General features: G+C 44.7%; 1 long non-coding RNA gene and 1 pseudogene across 1 annotated transcript in view; one reads left to right on the top strand and one right to left on the bottom strand.

The window, feature by feature from the left end:
- The window catches only part of LOC127689105 (uncharacterized), a 167,394-nt gene extending 161,888 nt beyond the window's left edge, over positions 1-5,506 (bottom strand). The window contains exon 1 of the long non-coding RNA XR_007978835.1: positions 5,316-5,506. This is a non-coding gene — a long non-coding RNA (uncharacterized LOC127689105). The remainder of the gene's footprint in view (positions 1-5,315) is intronic.
- A 16,540-nt stretch (positions 5,507-22,046) lies between these two features.
- Positions 22,047-23,595, top strand: LOC127689732 (phosphoglycerate mutase 1-like; annotated as a pseudogene).
- Positions 23,596-26,321: the final 2,726 nt, after the last annotated feature.

Below are 26,321 nucleotides of genomic sequence, written 5' to 3'. Positions count from 1 at the left end.
GCTTTGCTCTGCCCCAGCAGCCTGCTGCCAATCAGACTTGACCTCTCCATGACTCCTGGGCAATGTTCTGAGATCAGAAAAACAAGTGGCTTATGGTGTCCCAAAACTGCAGAGACAGCCCAAGAATGGAGGCTCTTCCAAGCACGCTCTGTGGCCACAGTGGTTTTCTGGACCATGTAATGAAGCCAAGAGGCCTGAAAATGTCTGCTTGCTTGACATTTCCAAACCCAGAGACCAGAACAATAAACAGTGTGTTCAACAACAGGCAGAGAGCTGGTCTGATTGGGGTTTCTTGAGTTCCAAATATTGAGGTCCAAATATTCTTCCACAGTCCTCAGTCCACAGATCATCTGTTTATCTACTGTGAGCCCTGGAGCTGTCTGCGACCTCTGGGAACCATGTAGAGACTCCTGGCTAAAAAGGTGACAGTAAATGTCTCTACAGCACCAGTAGCAGCAATGACACATACTGAAAGCCAGAAACTGCCTATAAACAAATCGGAATAAACCCCAAGGAGGTGGGATGTGTGACAAAGGGCTGAAGGAGGGAGTGTATGCTTGTGTTTGAGCTCATAGGCCTGGACAGCAAGCTAGACTGTCACCTCAGTTTAATGGCCAATATTACGACATGTCTTATTCTGCCTCCTCTGCAGGCCTTTCTATCTCCCTACACAACAGTTCAAATGAAAATGAAAAAATATGTTGAATATAAATTATATGCCAAATACCATGCTGGATTCTGGAGATGCAAAGACGAAGTAGACTCTGACTTTGCTGTTTGAGACTTTGCCATCTACTGAGAGAACTGAATAGTTCATTTTCTGGAGTGATAACTAATGATTTTGGAGTATATACTATGGTGTTTGTTGTGCTTTGAATAAAAGTGGCTCCCATAGGTCCAGAGGGAGTGGCACTATTAGTAGATATGGCCTTGTTGGAAGTGTGTCACTGGTGGTGGGCTTTGAAGTCTCAGAAGCTTAAACCAGGCCTAGTAGTTCACGGTTCACATCCTGCTGTAGGTGGATCCAGGTGTAGACCTCTCAGCTCCTTCTCCAGCACCGTGTCTACCTGCATGCTGCCATGCTTCCTGCCATGGTGATAGTGGACTAAACCTCTGAACTGTAAGCCCCAAGTAAAAGTTTTCCTTAATAAAAGTTGTCATGTTCATGATGCTGTGGCTTTACAATAATAAAATCTCCAATTAAGACAGTGGTAAAGGAGCAAAAAAGAGGAAAATTTGATCTAGCAGGCATCCAGAAAAGCCTTCCTGGAGGAAGAACTATCCAAACTTGCATCTAGTAACTAATAAATCCTATCCAGGTGAAGAGAGATGGGAAATGTGTCTCAAGCTACACAACCAACATGTAAATGTGTAAGTTCGTGTGTGTGTGTGTGTGTGTGTGTGTGTGTGAGAGAGAGAGAGAGAGAGAGAGAGAGAGAGAGAGAGAGAGAGATGCCCATGGGTTAATATGATCACACAAATTGTATAAGGTAAATAAATATGAAGTTGATTGATAGGAAGAAGGTAGATGGGAGTCCCTAGGTCTCGAAGAAAACGGGGTGGGGGGGACCTGTAACACTGTAAAGGGTAGAGAATGTCAATGGGTGGAAGAGATAGTTAGAAGGCAGACACGGAAAACTCTGCCTTGAGACTCAAAGGCAAGAACGACACACCAAGACCAGCATAGGAAGGGACTGTTGCCCTGCGGAGGAAAGGCAGTGCCCGAGATGGGGACTGTGATTAGAGCTGTGTCAGCAGCTTGCTGGCACAAATATTTGGCAGGAGGCAACTTAAAGTAGGAAGGACTTATTTCAGCTCATGGTTTGAAGAGATAGATTCCATCAGAGCAAGGAGAGCGAGGCAGCAGGTGGCTCTGTGGCGGAGGGAGAGTACTTACATCTGGGCAGGAGAGGAAGCAGAGGAAAGACTTGAAGAAGGGTAACGCTGTAAGCCTCAAGGCCTTCTCCTCAAGGCCCACTTCCTCCCACTCCACAATACTCCCTGAAAGTGTCTTCAGCTCCCAAGATGGCTCCACTATTTAGGAACTGTAAAGCCTATGTACTGGCTGGTTTTGTGTCAAGTTGACACAAGCTGGGGTTACCACAGAGAATGAAGCTTCAGTTGAGAAAATGCTGAGATCCAGCTGTAAGTCATTTTCTCAGTTAGTGATCAAGGGGAGAAGGGCCCCTTGTAGGTTGTACCATCCCTGGGTTGGTGGTCTTGGGTTCGCTAAGAAAGTAAGCTGAGCAAGTTAGGGGAAGCAAGCCAGTAAAAAACATCCCTCCATGGCTTCTGCATCAGCTCCTGCTTCCTGACTGCTTGAGTTCCAGTCCTTGAGTTTCCTTTTGTCATGAACAGCAATGTGGAAGTGTAAGCTGAATAAACCCTTTACTCCCCAAACATTATGACCATTGCTTCTCGGTCATAATGTTTGTGCTGGAATAGAAGTCCTGACTGAGACAGCCTGTAAGCCTGTAAAGGACATTGCATGTTCATGTCATAGCATGTGGGCTAGTTCACTTAGAGTTGCAGCAAGCCTCTCAGACTAGATGTTACTTTGCTTTAGAAAAAAGAAGAGTGTAATACACAAAACTGTCACACAGTTACTGAATGATGATCCTGATCTTTTGAGACTCAAAATTGCCCCACCTAAGGATGGAAGAAGTTGGGGGTCCTCCTCTTCAGCCGCTCACCCTCACATTTCTGTGGCAAATAGAGTGCACTCTGGCAACCAGACAAAGCCAGCAGGAATGCTCCCTAAGAGGCAGCAGAAATCTTTCTGGAAGGCCAGGAAGTGCCAGGGGGATGTGGGTGAAGCTTTGAGAGTAATGGATGAGAAGTTACTGAACTTCTTTGGAATGCATCACCCTCTGCTTTCAAGGAGGCATGGTTACACAACAGAGAGCAGGGACCATGAACAATGGCACATACAGATGTCCCTAGTGATTAGCCAGTAGGTGCCCAGAACCGCTGCAAAGTAGCACCATTGAACTAGAGATTAAGCTCTAGGTTAAGACTGGTGTCCTGCTGATGCAGAAGGCTAGAGGAAGTGGAGAGGTTAGAGGAGCTTTCAGCTTTCTTCCTTTAAAAACATTTATAGAGAAAACATTATTCTATCCAAGCCCCTGGGGTGGGGAGGTCTCTACATACAAGGCTTGACCCACGTGTGGAGGCTCTGATCTAGATGTGGGACAGTGGTTACCTTGTCTGACACTCCACAGCCTATACCGCCATCAGCAAATTCTTCCCACAAAACCCACTGTGAAAACATTCATGTAGATATCTTTGGAGATCCCAACTCCAGAACCAAATTTCCATCATTTTAAAGCAGAAAACGCAGGGATCATCATAGTCCAAGGTCAAGGAAATGAGTGCACAGACTCTTTCCTGATGGTTGGTGCAGCCTCAATAGAGGGGACTGCAGTACACAGAAATGCTAATTACAGGCTCACAGCTAATGAAGGTTTAGAGGGATTAAAAGAGGTGCTTTAGGAAAAGATCTGTCAATTGAGATAGAATGCACAGATTAAAACTGGGAACCTGTGTTCAAAACCATTCAAAAATGGTCTTCCAATGGCATGTAAAATTATCCAAGGCAGGCTGATTGGATGTAAAAAGTCAGGTGTATCTTTGATGGAAGAGTGGCTTAAAGGTTCAGGGTCAAGCACCTACCTGGCTGTTAGGTAAACAGGGTAGGCCTGATCCTTTCAACACCCCACATTTCTAAGACAGTCATCCTAGAAAGACACAGGAAAGGCTTAGCTGAGAAAAACCCACCTGGAACAGCAGAATGTACTACACTATGCTAGAAGGCATTGATCTGGTGCTGCTTGTATTCAAATGCTGAATTCTGTACCCCCAGAATCTGGTTGCTCCAAGAAGAGCTAATCTTCACCTATGCCTGCCTTTGTTGTGTAAACCTTGGCTTTCCAATTTACAACTATTGGTTAAATAAAACTGGTGACCATTAATTACTGGGGGGTTGGGGGGAGATAGAGAAAGGTGCAGTTTGAGTTACCAGGACCAGGAGGAGGAGAAAAGAGGACAGAGAGACAGAGAGAGACAGAGAGACAGAGAGACAGAGAGAGAGAGAGAGACAGAGAGACAGAGACAGAGACAGAGACACAGAGACACAGAGAGAAACAGAGGCAGAGAGAGACAAAGACAGAGAGAGAAACAGAGACAAAGAGAGAAACGGAGACACAGAGAGAGAGAGACAGAGACAGAGACAGATGGGTGGCACCCAGCAGTACAATACTATGTACGTCTCCCAGGAAGAATACTCAAAAGGCTACTTTGACCAGAAAATGAGTTGTTTTCTCTCTCCTCCTCACGGTTCAGAACTTCAGTGTCCTAGCTAGACCTTTGTGTCCCCTTTGGACTAGAAGAGGAATAGGAGAATAATAAAAGCTGAAAAAGTCTGAATGATAAGGTCACGGTGGCCCTGATGAGTCTGAAGATACTCCACACCAGCCCTGGGCTGCCTTGCTCTGTCTGAGCTTCTCGCCTGTGGAAGAATAAACCTTTATGTGCTTTAGCCACTGCTATTTGGAGCTTTGCATTCTAAACAGTCAAAACTTTATTGGTATAAGATCATAACATCTCACGGAATTTTCGTTAGAGTGAGATCAAATTATGTATGTAACAGTCTGGTATTGTCTGGTTTATGAGCTATCTGAGCAGTGGCTTCTCCAGCTCACTGAAAAGGAGAGTGAGGGTTGATGGTCAGATCTGTCTTTTATCAGGAACTTGGACGTCAGTCACTTTGGCTTCAACACCATGACTTTTCTAGAATTCTGCCTCAGGGACACTACCTGACTTTGGGTTCACAATCTCTAACACCAGTGGTTAGTCCAGCATTTTCTTGCTGACTCTCTGCTCGGGTTGTGTGCAGGAGCACCTCTTTTGGCGGCCATTAGCAGTCCCCAGGCTGACTCCCACAACTACATCCCCGGCATCACTTAGGATCTGACACCCCCCCCACACACACACACACGCATGCACACCCCCTCTGTCTTCCTATGGAGTTTGTGCCACTTCCAAACCTCATCTTGCAGCCTCATCCTTCTCATAAAGCACACACAATCCCTTCTTAGGACTCACTCCTTGGGGCCCAGGTCAGCATTCACCTGCCTCCCCATGAACTATCATTATGGTGTGAGATTTGTAAAAGAGGCTGGTCTCTCACATCTAAAGACTGTGAGGTTCCTGTGAGGAACCCATAGGCCCATGCTTCTGGGAGCTAGCTTCTCCCTCTAGCTCTTGCTCCCACTCTCTTGTCTCCTCCAATCCTAACCAAATTGCCAATTACCAACCTTAATGACCATGGAGTGGGTAAACCCAGGTATGTAGCATTGGGGTCAGCGTTTAGAGCTGCTGATGGGGGTCAGTCCAGACACCGACAGGGGCTACTACCAATAGCAGCCGGCGATTAGAGAAATTACTTAACAGACTATTTTCAAAGCTTAATTTGCTGGGACTGGCACTTCCCTGTGGCCAGTGAGAAACTCTGAACTTAACTCCTTAGGACCACTGAGAAAAGGAAGAGAGAAAATTCATACACACACACACACACACACACACACACTGAGTAGATGAAACAAAAATAGACTCCAATAACTTCATACATACAAATACATACTTAGATGCATACAGTCCTACTGACAGGCATATGCACACACATGGAATGGCTAGAGCAGAGCTCTAGCAAGGGCTCCAAGCATTTCATACGTACACATACATACATATGTACACACAACTGTTGGATGAAACAAGCTCCAGCACACACCCAGACAAGCTTTACATACATACAGATTGTTGAAGGAACAATATTCCAACCCACACTTTATTTTTTCTTCCATAGCTTATATATCCCAGCAAAATCTTTCAAGCAGTATAAAATTAAAATGTGATTCTCTTCTAGTGAATGACTATGAAAAAACAGTAGGTTCATCAATACCTTTACAAGAAAAAAACATTACGTAGTACAGGGTAAAGAAAACAAATTATCCCCAAGAACCCACATACATTTGTAGCTAAGCAACTTGTTATGGGTTAAGGAAGTGCAGGCAAGCGAGTTCGCTTTCTCAGCCAGTTTCTCTTACTGGCAGGCAGCAATTTGCGGTTACAATGAGAGGAGTAATGATTTTATTATTTATTTTTAAAAGTAGTCTTATAAAGACTTTTTTTTTAAAAAAAAATCACAAATCTAAAAACTTTTATATAAAAATCAGCCATATCTACTTTATATCATCAGAATGCATATCTACTTAACAGCAATTCTTAAATGTCAGGAAGTTGAAGGCAGAAATGAGTATAAGAAATCAATGACGAGTTCAGCCTCAGTGAGAGTCACCTTAGCCAGTTCTGCCATTGTTCTTGGTCCCTGACCATAAGAGGTCCCTAGCTTAACTAATAAGTGTGCGCCTTTCTGAGCTTCAAATTGTTCCCTAAGATTTTCTACATCAGTGCCACTAGCAAAAACATCTTAGTCTAGCTTCACTAACAATGTTATTTTTCCAAATGCCGTCAAATGGTGGTAGTCATTGCTGACAATCTACATCTCTAAGTTCTTCTCTAGGGTGGTGATTGAATCATTAATCTGCTCCAGCAGCAAGGTCTGAAAGAGAGCAAGCATGATTGTTGTTGAGTGTCAGAGATTCTGCCCAGCGAGGGACTGGAAGCAAAGCAGAACTCCATAACAGCAGGAAGCCCTCAGGAGGTGTGGTCCTCAGGGTCGTGCCACAACGAGGCTCACCCATATGGCCGTGGTAACAGGTGGGCTGCATTCATGAGTTCTAAAGGTTGTCATTCCTCCTTCATGGCCTTCGGCCCAAATGCTTTTTGTTTCCTTCTCTTCTCTATACCCATTGTGTTCAAAGGTGTCTACATGGCGCACACCTTGCTTTCTACCACTTTTTAAAGAAGTGGCACCTGTTTTTCTAACACCCTACCTCTTTATAACACTGCATGCCCAGAGGTGTTTGCTGACCCCTGGATTCTAAAACCTTCGTGTTCTGGTTCTGGTTCCAGGGCAGATTGACTCTGTTCTGCTTGTCCTTAGAGAGTTCTCCATTGTCCTCCTATTGGTCTTCTCTGTTCTACAGATTTCTGGTGTTGGTTTAAAGAATACCCATGAACTCTTGTCCCTTAGAAAGTAGAAACTGTCTCCTCACTTTGGGATCTGTATCTAGCAATTCCATGCGGGCAGTGATAAGGTCATTTCTTCTTCTTCTTCTTCTTCTTCTTCTTCTTCTTCTTCTTCTTCTTCTTCTTCTTCTTCTTCTTCTTCTTCTTCTTCTTCTTCTTCTTCTCCTCCTCCTCCTTCTCTTCCTCCTCCTCCTCTTCCTCCTCCTCCTCACCCTTTTTCTCCTATTCCTCCCTCCCCCATTCTTTTACTGTAGAATCCAGCTGCCTTATCTGCGAATGCTCAAGCAGCCTCTTAGAAAGGCTCATGTCATAAGGACCTGATATGTCTGGCCAGTAAATAGCGAGGACCTGGGGTCTGCCAACAGAGGCATGAATCACTTCTTTGAGAATAAAGTAAATAAAGTAAACCTAAGAACTGGGTTTTCCACCAAAACTCTAGTTTAATTTCTGTTTTTGTTTTTCTAGCTCTAAAGTAGATCTTCCACAGGGCTGGGATTATAGTTCAGTCAGTAAAGTCCATGGCTTGCAGACATGGGGAACTTAGTTTGACCCCAGAGCCCATTTAAAAATTGTGTGTGATTGGTAGTACACACTTCTAATATCAGTGATAGGGAGTCAGAGATGGGTCCTGCTGGACAGGCAGTCTATACTGATTGGTCAGCTCCTGGCCAGTGAGATACCGTTTCAAGAGACAGATACTTCCAGAATGTCATACAAATTTTCCTCTGCGCACACCTATAAACATACATGCTCGTGTGTGCATGTGCACACACACACACATGGTGGGAGGAAAGAGAGAGGAAGAGAGAAACAGAAATATCTTTCAACTCTGTCGAACTCCCAGCTAAGAGAAATCCCAGCTGGTACATTGAAGGCAGTCCCGTGACAGACTCTGAACTAGTGCCATTTGTGAAGCAGTCTGTGGATTCCTGACTCTAATCAACTATGTAAAGTAATAAAATATTTATATTTGAAGCCACTGAGGTTTGGGTCACTCCACAAACAATGCATAAGCTCTGTGAAAACCCTTTCCTATCATCTTTCAACGCGTCTCCCACAAGATTCTTCCTGTCATAGTCACATGTCAAGCAGCTGTTAGTCAATTGCTTTGACTGAGAAGAACTGACCAGGGTCTGGGAGAGTCTAAGAAAAGCTAAAAATTGATACTTTAAGGGACCAAAGAGAATATAAAATGGTGAACTAAGAATTCAGAATGATGGATGGAATAGAGTGTTATTTTTCTATGGTTGCTACAAAAAAAATTATGACAAACTTGGCAACATAAAACAACAGATTTATTCTCTTATATTTCCGGAAGCTAGAAGTTGAAAATCAGATTCACCAGCCGGAAGTCAAGGCGCCAACAGAGCTAGGTCTCCAGAGAAGAATCCATCTCCTTGCCTTTCTTATATTTGTGACTCATGCTTGCTTGCTTCTACCATCTTCAACACCAGCAGCTCAGCCTACTCAAATCCCTGCTATTGTCTACACATCCTCTCTGCTCTCCTAAGGACCCTGTGTCCCATGTGTTCCTTCAGATATTCCAGGGTAACGGTCCTCTACATTTGGAGATGCATAACTTAATCACATCTGCAAAGTCCTTCTTTGCCATATAAGGTAACATTCACGGGTCCCAGGGATTGTAGACATATTTGAGGGATTGCTGTTCAGCCTATTATAAGCAGAAAAACTCCACTTCTAGAATCCGACAGATTTTTAACTCAAATGTTCTTATCATCAGTTGCATGACATTAGCAATAACATTAAACTAAGCCAGCGCTTTCTTGTCTCCATAGCAAAGACAAAAGGTTATTAAACAAATAATACAAAGAAACACACTTGGCATTTACTGGTTTTCCTCTTTCTTCCTTTCGTTGAGTAGCTGGGGAAAAGCAGACTTGAGCAAGGAAGGAAGATGTGTAAGTTTCCTGTGGTTCTCATCATTTCAGGCACACCTACGGCTATTTATCTAATTTGACAACCACCCCCGTTTTACCAAAGGGAGAAAACAGAGACACAAGTTAAGTTAAGTAAGTTAAGTTAAATGATTTCTCCCCAAATTGCTCTGCTAGTAAGTGTCAGAACTGAGTTCTCTGGGGCTAAATCCTAGTCCCTTTATGCCACAAACTTTCTAGTAGGATTTGCAGAGATCAGGCCAGCTTCCCAACTCAATGTGATGAGAGAAGATGGCAGACTAGTGTGCTGTTTGAATTTGGTGGAGAACAAGTGCACAAAAGCTCAAGGAACGAGATTCCAAGAAGACAGATCTCCTTAGAGCAGACCCAGATGGCTTCTCAGGAGACAAAAAGAAAGTCGGATGCCTTTAGTTTTAATGTATTAGTTACTGGTGTTGCCCTGACAAAAGCAACTTAATGGATGAATGTTTTTTTCTTGGCTTACAGTAAAAGAGGGACTCAGTCCATCAAGGCAGGGAAAATATGACCACCAGAGGAGACAACTATTCCCACCATGTCTTGCCAGGAAGCAGGAAGAAATGAATGTTTGTTTCCAGTTCACTTTCTCCTTTTTTATTTGATCAAGGACCTCAGCCCAGGGAACTGTTACACCCACATTTAGGGTGGGTCTTCCCACATCAGTTAATGTACTCTAGATAATCCTTAAAAGCAGGCACAGAGATTTGTTTCCATGGGATTCCCATCCTATCCACTAGCTTCCACCCACAAGGGACAAATAATGTTGAGAGCTCTGACCTTTGGGAACAGGCAGCCTTCCAGGACTTTGGCCTGTGTGATGAAGCCCTATCACAAGAACTGAAGGCCAGCCAAGGACTGTTTTGGAAGTGAATAGCGTGGGATTTCCCAATGCCAGGGCTGGAGATTTCTCCTTGGTCATCTACAGAATTGAGCCAGACTCAGAAGATGAGTAAGTTGGGCCTAGGAATCACTAGGCTGACAGGGAGCAAAGAAGTCTATTATCACTGAGAATATGAATTATAGAATCAGTAATAGAAACTTCAGTTTTGGCCTCTCCAATGCGCAATGATATTCATTCAAGCACAGAAACAACAAAGCATGTATCCTAGAAAACAGCCACTATTTATTAATGGCCCAAATAGGAACTCTGAAAACAAGCTGTGATGATGTAACTATCTCAGTTTCTCCATGAACTGTGTCTTCTCACTGCGGGGATAAAAGGCCTAGGTTCAGAGAGACTCAATGGGTTATCCAAGGCCCCCAGTTTCCAGGTTAGAGATCAGAACTAGGCCACAGGAAGACAAGGCACTTAGCACAGAATTTTAAATACCAATGTCTAGCACCCAATGGACTCCCTGTAAACAGTATCATTGGACAAACCTTTGTTCTGAGAAAAGATGTGGTCAGCACCCTATGCAAGAGCCTCTCCTTCACAGGCTTGCCTTGAACCACCCCTTTGTGCTGTAAGTGAAGCCTCTGTTGGCTCCAAACCTTCTCTCTATTAAAAACTACTCATAGGGGAAATGAACAGCTCCTGCCAGGGGTCATGCAGTATGAGCCATTCAGAAGGATGAGCATCCCACAGGAAGGCATGCAGACGCACTCCTTCCTAGCTTCAGAGACGAGTTGAGAAACTCAAGAGGATTTGGTGAGTTCAAGTTGACAGCATGGTACCTTGAAGGGCCTGATGTCATTAAAGGTGGTGTCTCCTTCACTTCTTTTAGTTAACTCTCTATTGAAAAACTCTCAGGGACACCCAAAAGTGTACTTTGCTAATGGCTTAGGTGCACCTTAATTGAGGAAGCTGACAGTGAAGACTGGCAACTACTACCTCCAAATGACGTGTTCTCCTTCTTCCCTTCCCCCTCCCTTTCGCCTCTCCATCCTCCTCCCTTCCTTCTCCTCTCCCACTTCCTCCCTCTCTTTTTTTTCCACAGCCAGCTTTGTAGCTTCCTTGGGAATCCTGGGGAAATGCTGCCCAAACAGGTGCACACAAACTCACCAGAGCCTGTTTCCTGCCAGCAACAGCCACAGATGGTGTAGAGACCAGACCAAAAACTGAAAAGTTGTCCCAACAAAAGTCACACCAGAAGAATGAAGCAACCCTTATCCCATCTCAAAGCTGGCCGGCCAGGTGACAAGCCTTTGGATACAGAAAATAGAAAAGAGTCCTACCTGGTCAGCACATGAGGGGAATCAGCAAGGGAAAGAATGGGGTGGATAATGAGAAGGACAGGCAGGCTGGCACTAGCAGCCCACAAACACCCAAAGAGCAGAGGGAGAAATGAACACCAGCCTGGAAAGACGTGGAACTGGCATAACCCTAATCATATCAGACTGGCCTCTCAGACTACAAGGTTTATGCCACCTCCAGTAAACTGGTCATCCCAGATGACCAGACAGCCTATAACCTAGTGTCCTTTGTGACAGCAGCAGAGGGAGTGGTTTTCCTTCCTGTTCTTGCAGTTGACAAACTCAGTCACCCTTCCAATGGCTCCACGTGGGAACAAAATTCTGAGAACCTCCAGTAACCTCTTGGGACATTTTTCCCCCTCTGGTTAATAATTTCTATTTCAAAGAACTGACTAGTTGCATCAGCCCCAAGTTGGCTTCAGCCATTCCCAGCTTTAAAAAAACAAAACAAAACAAACAAACAAAAAACAGCAAAGTTTCTCTAGAAGCAAGCCATTCCTGATTTTATGTTTTTTATCCTTCTCTGCAACAGGAATTAAAGAGCCTCCTCTGCCAAGCATACTCAGGGTAGATGCCCTGCCGGGGGCTGCTTTAGTAGTATCGTGACACCTGACCATGATACATATCTGCAAGGAAATGTCTAAACAAACATGAAAACCCAAGTCAGCCCTCAAAAGCTTGTCTAATAGTTGGGAGCTGAGGCCTCTGTGGCAATGGTTTCATTTCTCCTTGACATCTGGATGCTATTGCAGCCAACAGACAGACTCGGTCACTCTTCTAATGACTCCGTGTGGGAGTAAGATTCCAATAGCTTCCTGTGACCTCTTGGGACAATTTTTCCCCTTCTGGCTAATTTCTATTTCAATTTAAGGCAATAGCTCCCTCTTGGCTGCTCTCCCATTAAGTTTAATTTACAAAAAGATATTCAAAATATTGAACCGAAATGATATTCATGGCCTGGGGGGAGGAGTACCAGGCATGGAATGGTCTGTGCTTCATGTGACTCTCTAGAGGACATTGGGGACATGTCCTGCCACCTGGCCCTCAGAGTCTATGGCCCCAGATGCACCGCTCTGTGTGGATGAGGTAACTGGTCACAGAAAGAGAGCTGAGGGGTGACAACAGACAAGGGACCTATCCCAGGACTGAGATGGCAGCAGACAAGGGATTTATTCCAGGCTTTAAAGTACAGATAATCCAAAGCTCTTTGCCCGCTGGGCTCCTGCGGAGGAAGTAGAGATCCCTAGGCCTCCCCTCCTTCACTACTGCAGAGAACCCCTCCCACGTCCTGAAGGATGAGCCCTTGGCCATGTCAGGACTCTGCTCCAGTACAGTGCTAGAAGTACAGGTTAATTCAAAGATAGTCAGTGGAATGTAAAGGGAGGGATTCAATAGGTAGTCCTACCCATTGGCTATAAGACCTTGGTGACTACAGGCAAACTGCTTAGTTTCTCCTCTCATGTCTCTCTCTCTCTCTCTCTCTCTCTCTCTCTCTCTCTCTCTCTCTCTCTCTCTCCCCGATCTCTCTTTTTCTTTTTTTCTTTTTCCATTGCTTACAGAGACTTGTATGTTTGTTAGTGGGGATTAAGTCTAGAGCCTTGCCCATGCTAGACCAGCGCTCTCACAGTGAGCTATATCCTCACCCTCTTTCACTTTACTAAGTCCTCCAGGCTCACTATAAACTTACTCCGTATCCCATATTGATTTTGAACTCATGACCTCCCTCCCCACCCCAGCCCTGTTCAGCCTCCTGAGCTGAGTAGCCAAGGTTACAGGCTCATCATTGCCTAATTTCCATGTACCCCAACTTTCATCCTCTGTAAAATGAAGATGAAAGGCACCCCAAGGTAGTTCGGTTCCTTCATGAGAATAAGTATCATTTATGACTACATGGAAAATGGTAAGACAAAGGTTTGTCACCCATCAAAGGCCCCTTTCCCTTTCCCATTTTATTGATGTAGGAACTAAAGAACCAGGGAGAAAGTGGAAACCCAATGCATGTGCTACAACGCATGTGCAGTACCTGATGCTCTTTCTCAGAGCATGTCATTTGAAGGGCATGAGGCATAGGGACAGAACAGAGTCCTAACCTGAGAAAAGGAAAATAAGGACAGATGATAGATCTTGCTTGGGTTTTGCTGGATATGGAGTCCCTTGGGGCCACTGAAGAGACCCACAGATGCTCACTCTCATAGCATATTATTACACAAACTTTCAACTATCTTCTATCATCAGCATCTTCCTTCCCTTTACATAGATTTTGAAGTACATAGAACAGGCATGCGCTTTAACTCTCTCATTTTGCACATGAGGATGCCAAAGTTTCAGTGCGTGTATAGTTTGCCCAAAGTTACAAAGCTAATTAGGCACAGTGCTAATGGTTCAAGCCCATTTCTTGTGATTCCCAGTCCTGTGACCATGCTGTAACATAACGCTCTGTGGTTTTGTCAGTGAGCACCATTTCATCAAGGCAGTAGCTGAGGCTCAGGAGAAGAGAAGAAGCCATTTAAGGGTGACTACAGCCTCTGGGTTGGGAGTCTGACCTTATTAATTCATCACTATCTTGACCCTGTCAGTTAGCTCCTGGAGTCTAGCTCAGGGGAGACAGACAGTGGGCCTTAATGGAAACAAGGAAGCTGCTGACAATATGAGCCATCTGAATTATGCTCTCAATTTGCAAGAGTCTGATGGGTCTGCAATAATTCCAATCCAGGTCAAGTGCCTGTGTCTCCTCCATCACTGCTCTCACTCAGGGTTTCTTCATCTGCTGTAGTCTGTTCTCTGTAAGAAGCTGCCCACCCTTCGTGCTCTCTCTGTCGATAACCTTCAGTACAATTCCATTCTTGGTGTTCGATACTGAAGATACTGTGGTGGCAGTGGCCTTAGTCTAACGCTACCTACAAAGCCAGGCATGCACGTGGAGTGGAATAAAGAGCAGGAGAGTGGGGATGTGGCTCAGTGGGTAGAGTGCTTGCCTAGCATGCACGAAGGCCTGGGTTCAATTCTCAGCACCATCCAAATGGTGTGTGGTAACACACCTGGAATCCCACACTTGGATGGTAGAGGTGGAGGCAGGAAAGTCACAAACTCAAGGTCATCCTTAGCTACATAAGGAATTTGAGGCCAGCCTGGCCTATATGAAACTTTGCCAGAAGGATGGGGATGGGGAATTCCATCACCCAAAACTGTAATATAGGGGCTGTACTAGAGGTATAACAAATGCTTCTGGAATAATCCTGGCCTTGCTGGAGGTGACAATTAAAACAACAGAGTCCTGGAACAGGTTATAGAACTTCTGGCCCAAGTCAGGGATAACTGACACATTCTATTTCTCTGAACATTATTTTTTAAATCTTAAGGCATTATCCAGACTCCCAGACTCCTACAGTCAGAGCTTTTGATTATGACAAGGCCTTGGAAGGTGTCAGGATTAGGTGTAAGCAGCAGTGGGTTCTGATGGGGGAAGTGGGTGTCAGTTTCTATATTGCTTGTCTGACTAAGCTGACAGAAATGTTGGAAAGAACCTCTGATGTAACCTGACCCAACATCCTACCTAGTTTAAAATTTTGCTCCGTAATTTCCCTAGCAAATGGCCATTTGGCTAGTTTGGGTTCCTTCATGGCTAGAGATCAAGTGACATTATGCAGTAAGCTGTGCTACCCTTTAAGTAGCTCTAATTGTTCAAATAGCTTTCCTTCTATTACATTTTAAAAATATATCTATCTTCCTATGGCTTTCATCATGTCTCTTATCATCCAGATGTATCCAAGTTGCAGCCTCTGTCACATGCATCCAGGACAGCCATGAATATGACCCAGTTGATGAAGATGGCAATATCAAATTGAATGTCATAGGGTTGGATGACCTTAGAAGATCAAACTGGTGCTAAACATATCTATTTTTAATTTCATTTTAGTGTCCTTTGCTTGGTGGCTATGTAGGGAGTTCTCCTCCTCCTTTCCTCCTCTCCCCCTCCTTCCTCCCTCTCTCAAATGAGAAGACTCAGTATGTAAAGACATATATTAAGATCCCCTATCTTCTGGTCAGTAGGAGGTTAGAGAGAATGACAGGTGAGGGGACAGTGGCAGGGGTGAGTGGAGGCTGTGACAGGCTCTGAGCCCTGGCCAGGCTGGGAATGATCACGATCAGGAAGGCTCCTAGATGCTACCCCTGAGCTCACTACATTATATCCTGGGGACCAAAAGCATCTGGGCTAGAGTATAAGGGGACATCTGTGTAATGCACCATAATCCACTCATCCCTGAACACCGGGCCTTGGGTAGGTGTTCTAGAAGAACAAAGAAACTCTTCTAAGAGCTGAGCCAAGACAGCCAAAACTTTGAAAGGACCAGGAAAGAGCCACCTATGAAAGCTCATCATAGCCACAGCTATGAGTTATCATAGCTCCAGTTCATCTTCAGTGAGGGCTGAAGGTGGTAAGATCGAGCTAAGCAGAGGAGCAGCACACTCTGTAACACTTGAAGCTTTTCCGCCCAAAAGGGAATACCACCTGGTGGAGCAAGACCTTACTTCTCACCCAGTGGCTGCTGAGCCCCACATCCCATCAATCCCTGGGGTAGAACAAAATTATCTCAAGTGCTCACTACAGAGGAGGAGTAAGCAACGCCGTTAGGGTACAGGTAGGAAATCCAGGCCTAGTATCAGCCAAGGACCATAGAAAGCCATGCTTTAAGTCAATTCTGGGAGAAAACTAAGTTGCCATTTCCTAGCAAGAGTTCAGTGAAACTTCTGGAAACCATTCGGTCAACAGTTCACAGTTGCAAACATCTTTTGCTCATTTATCTCAGTCAGTTGCCACCATGGCCCTGTAATAATATTGATTGTGAATTTGATTGGACGGCGAGACCACCAGGGTATGAGTGAAGCTCATCTCTGGATGTGTCTACAAAGGCTTTTCCAGGGTTTAGATCGTGCGAGCTCTGAACTCAATGTCTTAGTCACCTGATGGCTCCAAATTTTGAATGAACCATTGAGAAGTGGAGCATCTATGGACGCTGGGCCTTAGTGAGATAAGGGAACCACTAGGAATATCCCTTTCGGGGCGGGTGGGGGTGGGGGGAGGGTTATCATGTTGCTATCCCAGGACCATAGAATAAGACCTCTGAATCCAGAAGCCAAAATGATTCCTCCCTCTGTCAGACTGTATCTCTCAGTTGCTTGTCACAACTGAGTCGAGTCTCACTCAAGCCCCGTGAAACAGATTAAGCTGGTGCTGCTCTGGGATTTACAAGAGAGATGTCAAGGACCAGGGAAGGCTTTATGTTGCTCACTGTCAGTCTCCTGAGAGCAAGAGTGTAACCAGGATGTTTCTCTTCATAGCCCTTGTTTCTCAAATAGGCAGCATTATCTGCTTTACAATGGGTTTTGGATTTGGAGAAGGCAAAACACAACCTGAAAATAAGAACCTCAACTGGCTGCTTAAAGAGCATCACCATCTTACAGTCGCGACATAGTGAAAGACATTCTGGGTCGGTCACAAAGGAAGAGGCTCAGAGCTAAAGATGAGCTGAGATCTACTAAATGCATCGAATGGGCTGGCTACAGCGTGCACCTTCATTAACATTTATTATTTATTCATCATCTCAGTCTACAAATGTTCCTGGAAGCCAAGCACTGTGCCAGGCATAAGGACATGATCAGAAACACAGATGACATGGCTCCTGGCCTCATACAATTTTAATTCTAGGAAATATTACAGAAAATATGTCCAACAACACCAAGAGTTAAAAAGGCCCTCTGCGTTATGCTAAACATAATAAAGCAAAACCAGGAAAGACTAAGGTAGATCATGGGGGGAAATGTGTGTCTTCTCTAGAAAACTAGTTACAGAAGATGTTGATGAGGAGGTAGGGGATTGTTAATCTTCACTGTCAGCTTAACTGGATTCAGCATCACTAGGAGACCCTTTCGTGGAGATGAGCCTGTGGAGACATGTCCAGAGGGGGTAGCTGAGAAAGGTAGACCCATCCTGAATGTGGCTGTCACTCTCCTATAGGCTGTGGGCCTAGACTGAATACAGGAGGTGAGGGGAGCAGGGACAGAAAGGCTGGTGAGCTGCATTTGTCTTTGCTTTCTAATTGCAGATGCCAGGAAACCAGCCATTTCACCTTTGGCTGTCCTATCTCCCTTCCATGATTGACTCTGCCCTCAAGCATCTTCTCAGTGGGTACTTAGGCACAGTGGCAAGAAAAGGAACTAAAAGTCTCACTATAAAACTGAGAAGCCTTGTGAAACCATAGAAGATCATCTGGAGTAGATGATGAAAGATGAAGGAATCTATGGAAGTCTTTGGTTTGGTTTTATGCTTGCTTTGGTTTGATACAGGGTTTCTCTCTCCAAACCTTAAGTTGTGCTGAAACTTGCCGAGATATCATAGACAGTCTTTGAACTCAAGATCCTCCCACCTCTGCCTCCCCTATGCTTAGATTGTAGGGAGGAGCACACCAGCCCTGTTTGCTGAAGTCTACATATTTCCCATCACATCTAGCACCCTGTGGTATATTTAAATGCAGTGATGTAATCTGGCATCAGGAAAGGGAATGTGTGCAGCTCACAGACTGTGTGTCAGCTGAGGAATGTAACAGGATTTAGTCACACCTCACTGAAGGGTGTCATGACAATATGTGACATGACATAATATGGTTTTTAAAAATGCTACTGGAATTGCTGTTTGGGGAGTGCCAGGGTAAAATGGGGGAAAGGAAGCCCATTGGAAGGGCGTTTCAATTATTCCATTGGGAAGTGAGGATTGTGAGGGTTGGGGATGGAAACAGGAAGAAAATCTGCTTAGACGACAACATGATCTGTTTTCTATTGCACTGGATAGGTTAGGGCTAGAGAAGAGGATGAGGAACAAGCTAGATTTCTAATGTAGGTAATCAGACAGCTGTAAGTGACATTAACTGATATGGAGCAGAAGAGATAAGGGCAGTTTCCAGTGGAGAGGCAGAAGTAAAGAGATCTCTGTTGGATGCACTTTTAGATGTCAGTGAGACATTTGCAAAAAGATGGGAAATATGTGGACTTCGGGAAACAGGATTGGGCCAAAGAAGTAAAGTTACAATGGGCAGAACATATATGGAGTTTTAAAGTCATGATTATAAGAACATGGAGAAGAAGAATATAGGGAGGGAGTGTGTGACCCAACCTCAAAGAAACCTTGTATTTAGATACTGGTAATCTAGCAAGGGAACGGAGAAGGAAAAGATGGTGAGGTAGAAACAAAACTAGAGACCAGAAGGTCACACACTCCACGAGGGGTTTCAAGTTTCAAGACAGAAATGTAATCGGCAGCATCAAATTCTGCTGAGAAATCAAGATGAGAACCATCTGGGCCACCAGAAAGTTGGCAGCGACCTTGCAACGTGCAGTCTAGTGGTGCTCAGAAGGAACAGCCAGAAGAGAAAGGACCAAGGGGTGAGCATGAGGTTGAAGATGGACACAGCTCCTTTACCTGCCTGCTGAGGTAGACAGCAGATGAGCTGCATGCAATTACAGAAAGGGTACTTTGTAGGCTGGGCCACACCAAAGCATGCTTTCTATTGCATGTTTGCCTAATGAGGATGATTCAGCAGAGTGGGGAACATGAATGACCCCAAGGGTGATGGTTACCATGTACTGTCAACCTGACTGAACCTAAGAGATGCACCTCTTGATGATCTTTAAGGGGGTTCCAGAGAGGTTTAATTGGAGACAAAAGACTCACCCAGAATGGGGTGAGGGTGACAGAACAGAGGAGATGGTCCTGGACTAAGAAGGGAAAAGGTGAAAATCAGTTGAGCTTCAGGTTCTCCCCTACCCTTGCCTGTGCATGCAATATAATCAGCCAGCCACCCACCACCACCTGCTCCTCTCTTAGAGTCCCTGAGACTGTGAGCTAAAACAAGTCTTTCTTTCTGTGGCTTTTCAACAAACACCTTGTCACAGTGGGATGAAAGGGGACTGATAGACTCAGAAACAGATACAGCCTTTAAGATGTGAAGGGAGCTGCAACCAGCGTGCCTAATAAGAACTGGCCATTCATGCACAAGAGATTCTTTTTCCATTGTAGTAGGAAGGAAAGATAGAAAGAGAGAGAGGGAGGGAGGGAGGGAGGGAGGGAGGGAGAGAGAGGGGGGAAGGGATTGGTGTTAAAGCCAATAGATTCGAAACTTTAGTGGGGTTTCTGTTCCTCTGAAAAAGATGGAGGTCATGAACTGAGAGTGTTCATGGGTAAGGGAATGGGAGCTTAGAGAGGCAGGAGAAGATGCAAAGTGATTGGAGAAAAGTGGAAGTAGGAGGCTCATGAGAGCTACCAGGAAGTAGTGGATGGCATCCTAAAATCTATCATGGCTATAATTAATTTTAAACGTGGTCTATCCTGTGGCTTTCTCCCCTCGATGATGATCAGCTGCTCAAGAGCCGCACAGAGAGCAAAAGCATCACCCAGAGGCCCAACAGAGGTGTGGCGCACAGCTAGAGTGGGAGAATGTGCACAGCTAGAGTGGGGGAAGAAAGCAGTGGAGGGTATGAGTGACATCCCCAGGGTAGATGGTAGAATTCAGGCTGGCCAAGGGAGGAAATAAAGTTAAGTGGTATTGACAGAAAAAAATGGGTGAGAACAAAAGGTGATTACTCACTGTAACTAAACGCCCAAGGCACGCTCCCCTATCAAGAGAACAGATTTATTAGCACATAGTTTTGGACACTAAGCAACATGACATAAGTTTGGTGCATCAGAACATAGAAATACCTTCATGTCGATATAGATCTTTCTCCCTCCCATAGTGTCATAAGGATTTAATCGTGGACAATCTACTATAATGAACTGACCTAATCTAATCACTTCCCAAAGGCTTCACCCCTAAATACCACAGTGAGACCAACTTTCTACCAGCTTATTACCATTAGCAAATACTTTAGGCCTTAAACATAACATAAGGTCAAGGGGACAGTCACATCCCCAGAAAAGTGGCTTTGTGAATCTAAAGATATTTTTTTAATGTTTTATTTGGGGGGGGGCATGGAGGCCAGTAGAGGGCATTGGCTCCCCAGGATCTGAGGATCTGGGGTTACAGGTGGTTGTGAGCCACCAGACATGAGTGCTGGGAATGGAACTCAGGTCCTCTGCAAGAGCAGGGCACACTTTTAACCACTGAGCCATCTCTCTAGCTCTAAATCTGAAGATTAATAAGAGAAGAGGTGAGTGGACAAGACACCTAGCAATAGGCAGGTGAGAGAACAAGACATTAGAAATCTAGACTTGAGAAATGGTGTCATTTCTAGAGATTGTAAGTCCAAAGTTTGTTCCTCCTGGCATGAACAGCACCAGAGAAGGGGGAAAAATGACTGAATGGGAGACCGTCAAGCAACAGAGAGAGTGAATATTAAATGGATAGTTTTCTCTAGGCTTGCTTATTCTTGCTTGGAGGAAAGTAGGGAGTTTAGGTAAGTATATCCTTGATACAGACCTACCATCTTCACAAGCCATAAACACCTCACTTGTGCTAAGAACCCCACACATGATCTATTCTGCTCTTACTTGAACATGTCCTTTATGGCTGTGCTCCCCATGAAGCCTCATGAGATATGGATCTATGAAATGCAATCTGGCCCAACATAAAACGTTTGTAGCATCAGATGCCATCTAAAACCAGACTCTAGTTTAGATAAACGGAGTAGCTCGTGTCAAAGGCTTACGAGAATAAATAAGGTGGAGGAAATTCTATCCATTATCTTAATGTTTTCCAAATACTAGAAAAATGTACCTACCCTATATTGCTTATTTTTTTGCTTGAAGAAAATATATTTCTGAACCATCCAGCATGGATTACCAGAGCTCTGAGGAGGGGAGGCAGAGGTGGGTGGATGATCCTGACCTAGGAAAGGAGAGACTAAGAGGTCCCCACAAAAGCGACCTAGCCATAAAAGAAATAGCAACAGCAGAGTCGACGCATTATGTTTCTATATAGATCAAATAAGAACTTGCAAGAAATTGCCCAAGTCTTTTTACCTTGTTTGTTGATTTTATTACTAGGCTTCTTTCTTTCTATTAGCTGGTGATTTCAACATCTCTTAAAGTGGAAGGGAAGTGTGTGCTTGAGAAACAGAGAGGCAATAAGGAGCCAGAAAGACACATCCTCCTCCAAGGGACAATCAGAGGATGCTGGAAAACGACACCAGGGACTAATGTCAATCATCCCCAGCCTATTTCTATTCTCCTCGGTCCACTCAAATGGCTTATCTGAGTTGAACACCCTGTAACATAAGCAATTACAAAAAGAAAAGACGCCCTCTTTTTGTTCTCCTGTGTGAACAGAAGAGATGGGAAAGGCATTCGTCTCTCAGCAGCCATTTTCTCTTCTAGGCACGGATCAGGCTTGTAGCCGACCTGAGGCAAGAGATCATAGGAAGTCAGAGGGGAGCATGAAATATACGCAGCCGTCGCTTTTCAGGGTCTGGGGTACCACCAGGATGAGTCAAGCAGTCTGAGGATGAACAGCACCCCAGTGTTGTTGGCAGGTCCCTTGTACAAATTCCAGTTACAGTTTACTTCTGAGGATGCTCAATAAACCAACACATGCTGGGGCTGGGTGATAAGGGATGAGCAGGATTCATTTGACCCCAAGTACCTGAACTACTTGAGTTTCATGTGACTACGATGGAACAGCTAACATAACCTGAAGAGAGGAGAGCTTCTATTAACTCACTGTTTCAGAAATGTCAGTCTGGCATGGTGGGGAGACTACAGCAGAGAGCAACAGTTGCAACATGGGGTCCAGGAGGCACGGGGGAAGTTTAGGGCAAGTCACAGATACACACATACACACACACACACACACACACACACACACACACACACACACACACTCACTAAAACCCTCCTTCCAGTGATCAGATTCCCAGAACAAGGCCTACCTCCTACCTCTCACTGCTTCTCCAAAATATCATATTATGAATCTATCAAGGTTTAATGCATTTTGGGGGTTAGAGTCCTCCTCATCTAACCAGTCCTGTGCTTTACTAATCTGGTAGTTGTTTCTCGGTCCAATCAAGTTGACCATCAGTGCCCCCTGGCACTCTTCTTTAAACCTTGGACAGTAGAAAAGTCTTCACTCTTCTTTGTGCCGGCCTTTCTCTAAGGGGAATACCTACAGGAAAGGGTGTCTGTGGAGGTCACCCAAGGTAAAATCTCTGTCTTGTTCCCCTCACCAGCAAATTAAAATAATCACAAAACAGTTATGAGAGGCCTAAAAAGCGTCCTCTCTGAGAGTCATAATATGGACAAAAAGCAAGCTGAACCCTGGGAATCTGTAAGAAAACAGGGAAGAGAGTCTGAAATGGTTTGTCCACAGCAGTGAGCTCACAATAAAGATGACAATCATTGCCAATGTGGGGTTTACATCCAAGACATGGGAAAGCAGCAAGTTGAAGCTCCGGAAAGAAAGGATGCCTTCCTCAATGCCCATCTGAAAGAAAAAGGAATCTGAGGCTGATCCGACACAGGGAGAGTGCCTGGAACCTGGATAACCACATCAGCGGATGCTATGAAGCCTCCCTGCTCCTGGTAGGCCATGAAGAGGTGAAGTGTGGTGGGAAGGCTTCACAGATGCTGGTTATGAATTTGACATCGTCTTCACCTCAGTGTAGAAGAGAGCAATTGGACCCTCTGGACAGTCCTTGGATGCCACTGACCAGATGTGACTGCCAGTGGGTCAGAAGTTGGCACCTCAGTGAGCAACATTATGGGGGCCTAGCAGGTCTCAATAAAGCAGAAACTGCTGCTAAGCATGCGGAAGAAGAAGTAAAGATCAGGGGGCAATCATACGCTGTCCTGCCACTACCAATGGAGCCTGATCATCCCTTCTACAGTGACATTAGCAATAATCGCAGGTATGCAGACAGTTCTGAGGACCTGCTACTCTCCTGTGAGAGCCTAAAGGATACTATTGCCAAACATTGCCCTTGTGGAATGAACTTGTCTCCGGATCAAGGTGGGGGAAAGGGTCTTGATTGCTGCCATTGCAACAGCCCTAGGGGGTTCTTAGAAGAAGCCATCATGGAGCTGAACCTGCTAATGGGCATCCCTATTGTCTGTGAATTGGACAAGGACTTGAAGCCCAGCAACCTGATGTAGTTCCTGGGAGATTAGGAGATTGTGAATAAAGCCATGGGAGCTGTGGCTGCTCAGGGCACGGTCAAGAGGAGAAGGAGAAGAAACAGACTCTTACCCACCCTCTGCCCGGCCATGCCTCCTACACCTTTGCCCAACACTTACCACACTATCTACATCTTAAGTTTAAGTTGTGGCTGCAGATAGGGACACATGACTCCATTTTCATTTCAGTATTTTATCCTCTGGCCCCCATTCCCTTCACAGAATCTAGTCAGGATAATACCTCGGGGGGCAGGAAGGGAGGTGCAGGTTCTTGATCCACATCCAGGAACAGTTCCTCTTACCAGGACAGTTGAGTGATAGTAATTATAGCTTTTCTTTGTCCTTTGTTTACTAAGGACCTGCTTAGGAAGAACTCAGGGAAAAACTATGCTGTGGCGTGGCCAATGAGGAGAAGCTGTGGGCCTAGCCTGTGCTCTTTGGGAGTTAGGTCAGTGAGGGCTGTAGTCATTCCAGTGGAAGGTGGAAGCGACTTCCATAATGATGTAAAAGATACTACTTCCTCTCTAACCTTACAGGACCCCAGAAGGTCGGAATCAATCTTGTCAAGTCTGTATGTTACATTTACTTTTACAAAAAGAAAAGTGCATGTATCAACACATAAAAGCCCTTCTGAGGTTTCCAAGGCATTTGAAACAGTCCTGTGTGCTCACCAGAAGCCATTCATATCAAATGAGATAAAGTCCTTGTCCTCAAGGGGCAGGAGTAGCTCTTGCTGGGTTGGGATCCCTTCGCCTTGTTTTGTGGAAGTGAAGTGCACCTTGATCATGTCCAAGTTTTTATAATTCACTGAGTCATGCTCCAGCTGACTGACCTCACCATGTGAGTCTAGAACTTGTTTGAGCATAACAACTAATCTCACTCCAAATCAGTATAATAAAAGAATGACGTGTAATAAAACAAATGAATGGTGATAAAGGAGAAAGAAATGCTGCTTGTTGATTTGTATTTTCTAGATGATCCCCAGGGGAAGGCCAGGGTCATAAGAAGGGCAGAAATCTAGACCAACCTTAATATTTAAGATATAGTGTAAGTAGGGAAGGGGGTTTGGATGGTTACTACTGATGTTCAACTTGACAGGGTCTAGCATCACCTAGAACAAAGGCTGCAGGCACACCTAGGAGGGATTGTTTAGATTAGGTTAGCCTCTGGGCTTGCCTGAGTAGTTATGTTGAGTAGGTTTATTAAAATGAGAAGATCCATCCTAATAGTAGGCAGAGCCATTCCCTAGGCTTGGGTCCTGGAGTACATGGAAGAAGGCTGGCTGAGTGTCAGCATCCGTGATTCTCTGCTTCCTGGCAGCAGACACTCGCCATCCCAAGCTGCTGCCGCCATACTTTCCCACCATGGTGGACTCTACCCCAAAACTGTGAACCAAAAGAAGCTTTTACTCCCTGAAGTTGCTTTAGTCAGTATGTTTTATCATAGCAGCATGAATACTAACCGAGACAGAGCTGTTGGTTCACTCAGCCCATCAGAGCTCAGGGTTGCCACTGCCAAAGGGAGACACAAGGGGGTCACTGTCATATTTGCAGCTTTACTTGTAGGTTCCTGGTTTCATGGCCCAAATTTTAGCTTAGAAGTGCTTACCCATGCTCTTTCCAATGTCCCAGGACAGAGAGTATGAAAATCATGGTTGTCTTTTTCACCATAATATGAGAACAAATGTCATTTTCTAGATATGTAGATTTGCATGCATCTGCCTCATTTTTCTCTTCAGCCCACCAAGATTAACTCTTAAAATTAGCACTAGAACTTAGGCAAGAAGTGAGAGTATAAGCTGGTATAGGATTTTTAAAGGTACTTTAACAGTGTATGTTTAAAAAAGAAAAAAAGACTCTGTGTGTGTGTGTGTGTGTGTGTGTGTGTGTGTGTGTGTGTGTGTGTGTGTGTGTGTTCCCTTGGGACCAGCATGCTCTGATCTACAAATTTATTCTAGCAAAGCAATAGTACAACAGAAGAGGGCATGGCCAGGCTTTGTAGTGTCATTGAGAACTGGTCATTAGAGAAGGAGCGTGGAGAATCCTGTGGAAGAGGGGGGGTGAAAGGATTGTAGAAATCAGAGTGGGTAAAGAACGTCATAAGAACAGGGCCCACAGAATCAACTAAACCGGCTTCATCGGGGCTCACAGAGATTGAATGGACAACAGGGAACCTGCATGGGTCTGACGTAGACTCTGCACATAAGCTGTGGTTGTGTAGCTTGGTCTTCCTGTGGTCTTCCAACAGTGGGGACAAGGGCTATCTCTGACTCTTTTGCCTGCTCTGGGACACTTTTCTTCCTACTGAGTTGTCTAATCCAGCCTAAATAGGAGGGGAGGTGCCTAGTTTTACTGTAACTTGATATGCCATGTTTGGTTGATATCCCTGGAAGGTCTGCCCTTTTCTGAAGGGAAACAGAGGAGGAATAGATGTTAGGGGAGGAAGGCTGGGAGAAAAGGAGGGAGGGGAAACTGTGGTGGGATAAAATATATGAAAGAAGAGTAAATTAAAAAAATTGAAGGCCTGATCATTAGGATTGGTTTAATGAGCTGTGGCACATGCGCAGGATGAAATGGTGAGCAGCCACCGAAAATAATGTCTTTGAAAAATAATCAATGCCTTTGCTTAGAAATGAGTTGACAAGTTTAAACTAGAGAAGTCCACCAAAACAACTATTTGAATACACGCTATCTTTGTGAAATCTGCATATGTAATTAGAGCAAGATAAACGCTCTGGTTTTAACAGAATGCTGAGATTACGAATGTCTTCTGTTTGTTTCCTTCTTTACCTGTATTTCCAACTTTTTTCAGTAGTGAAGCAGCACTTTTGTAAATAGGAAATTTTATTCCTTAATTTTTTAAAAGAAGTAAGAATGAATTGGGAAGGT

This window comes from Apodemus sylvaticus, chromosome 7 (assembly GCF_947179515.1).
Source record: "Apodemus sylvaticus chromosome 7, mApoSyl1.1, whole genome shotgun sequence".
In the NCBI taxonomy this organism is placed as follows: Eukaryota; Metazoa; Chordata; class Mammalia; order Rodentia; family Muridae; genus Apodemus; species Apodemus sylvaticus.
Note: the sequence above shows the minus strand (reverse complement) of the source record. Positions and strands in the feature narration are given on the sequence as shown.